Source organism: Myotis davidii, unplaced genomic scaffold (assembly GCF_000327345.1).
Source record: "Myotis davidii unplaced genomic scaffold, ASM32734v1 scaffold609, whole genome shotgun sequence".
Lineage (NCBI taxonomy): Eukaryota > Metazoa > Chordata > Mammalia > Chiroptera > Vespertilionidae > Myotis > Myotis davidii.
This window is the reverse complement of record NW_006300164.1, coordinates 3,412,610-3,415,104: the sequence shown is the minus strand read 5'-3', so window position 1 is coordinate 3,415,104 and position 2,495 is coordinate 3,412,610.

Here is a 2,495-nt window from a genome sequence, read left to right as displayed (position 1 = left end):
CTGCCAGCTTCATCCCTGGGCAGGTGCGAGGGCTCTGGCCCAGCTGGTTCTGCAAACACCCAAGGGCAGACACCTGGGGGCTCCCAGAGCCTCCTCAGTGTAATTACTCAATCACCCAATCACCCAGCCAGTATTTAACCACGCCCAGCCCGGGGAGCCAGCGTGGGGGTGAGGCCTGGTGAGCGTGGGGGATTGAGCTCAGGTGAGGCAGGGTGCCGTTGTCATGGCAACTACAGCAGCCTGGTGGCAGGGGGTGGGCCTGGCCGTCGGGGGCCTGTGAGGAGCCCAGGCTGCCAGCTTCATCGCTGGGCAGGAGCGGAGCTCTGGCCCAGCTGGTTCTGCGAACACCCTGAGGGCGGGCACCTGGTGGCTCTCAGAGCCACCTCAGTGTAATTACGTAACCAAACCCCACGAGTACACCCTGCCGGTGAGCCTTGGCGGGCGGGTGAGGGCCTCGGTGGGCAGGTGAGGGCCATGGCGGGCGGGTGAGGGCCTCTCGAGCGGTTACATATATTTTTTATTGATTTCAGAGAGAGGGAAGGAGAGGGAAAGATAGAAACATCAATGAGAAACAGTTGTCTCCTGCATGCCCCCTACTTGGGATCACATCCACACCCGGGCACGTGACCTGGTTCATGGGTCCACACTCAGTTACTGAGCCACACCAAGCTGAGTTAGGTTTCTTTAAAAATATATTTTTATTGATTTCAGAGAGGAAGGGAGAGAGAGAGATAGAAACATCAACGATGAGAGAATCATTGGTCGGCTGCCTCCTGCACACCCCACACTGAACCCGCAACCCGGGCCTGTGCCCCAACCGGGAATAGAACCGTGACCTCCTGGTTCATTGGTCAATGCTCAACCACTGAGCCACGCCGGCCGGGCTGGGCTAGCTTTTACTTGTAAAAGGACAATAAGCATTTGTTATAGAGCAATGGTGGATTCTAAATGAATTCCAAACCAAGTAAAAACAAGATCCTTCTGAGGAGAAGGGCCTCGACAGGGGTGCTCACTATTCCAGTCCTTCCCCTGTGTGTGCACGTGTGTAGCTGTGTTCCGCGCCCATGGTGCATGTGTGTGCCTGTGCGTGTTCATGCATGTGCGTGTGCACTTGTGGGTGTCAGGTGGGGAGGATTCTGGGGCGTGTGCTCTTCCGGAAGCTCATTTCCCGGAGGTGGGCGCTGCCAGCCTCCCTCTTGTCCGTGGGCATTGTCTGTGCCCCTGCAGCGGAACATGGGCCGTTTCCGGTTTTCCCTCCCCCGTCGTGCTGAAGGGAACCGCGGCGTCCATACACCTTCCCTTGTTTATTTAGGACGGGGTCTAGGAGTGGAGATTCTCGGTCTAACGTCACACGATTGTGAGGTGTTGGGCAGTTTCCTACATCGGGTCACGCTGAGCCTTATTTGGGGAAAGCAAGGGGCATGGAAACCTGGGGCTGACCCCTCAGGCCGGCAGGGAGGAGGAGCAGGGCCTGGAGTGGAGGTGATGAGGGTCCAGCTATAAGCCAGTCCGTGGCTGACAGTCATGGGAGCCTCCTGTCACGGAGTGACCGAGAGGTGCCCGGCTCACACAGGAGGAAGGACAGGGTAGGTGCCCGGGGTCAGGGAGGGGCTGGGGCTTCATGGTAGTGGGTGGTATCCGGGGAAGGAGACGCCCCGGAGATGGAGGAGGTGATGGCTGCCTGAAATCAGAGCCTTTGCCACTGCAAAGCACCCAGGCATTCCCATCGGACACAGACCTCAGAGGACACAGACCTAATGGGTGACTGCCCTGTCCCTCCCCGGGAGGGACCAGCGGGGCCAGGAGCCCCAGCATTTCACACCCCGGGAGGGGGGGGCCTCCCTGAGGGGCACAGAAGTCCTTTGGAGCAAACGACACAGGTTTTCTTGACCATTAGCAACGTCCTGTTCTCAGGCAGAAATACTTGCTTCAGTCCCAGGGAACCTGCAACCCCCAGTGAACTCAGGGTGGCCTGAGGCGATGGGGAGGGGCTGCCCTGCTCCCAGTGGGCAGTGGCAGGACCTTGGGCTGATGGGCAGCCAGGCGGCTGCCAGGAGGGTCGGAATCAGGCCTCACTGGCACTTGGGTCTCACCTGCACCTGCACCTGGACCTGCACCTGGACCTGGGCCTCACCTGCACCTGCACCTGGGCCTGTGCGCTGAAGGCGCCATTCAGCTCTGAGCAGGACTCAGGAAGGGAAAGGAAGAGAAAGGACTGGCCTCAAGCAGGAGCCAGGGCCCCTGGGACTGTGGTAGGACCCCCTGCCCTCCCTGGGAGTGACTTCATCTGGGACCCTGTTTGTCAGGAGGGGCCAGGACCACCTGCCTCACCGGAGCGGAAGGGCCCAAGGGGCACCCAGGGGGAGCGATGGCCAGGCCGCTCCATGCCCCGTGCCAGGGAGTGGGGCCGGTCTCCTGCTGCCTGTGCACAGGGTGGAGGTGCCCCAAGGCCTGTGTTTGGGGGGTGGGGCAGTGACAGGCCTCTGTGGTTTCCT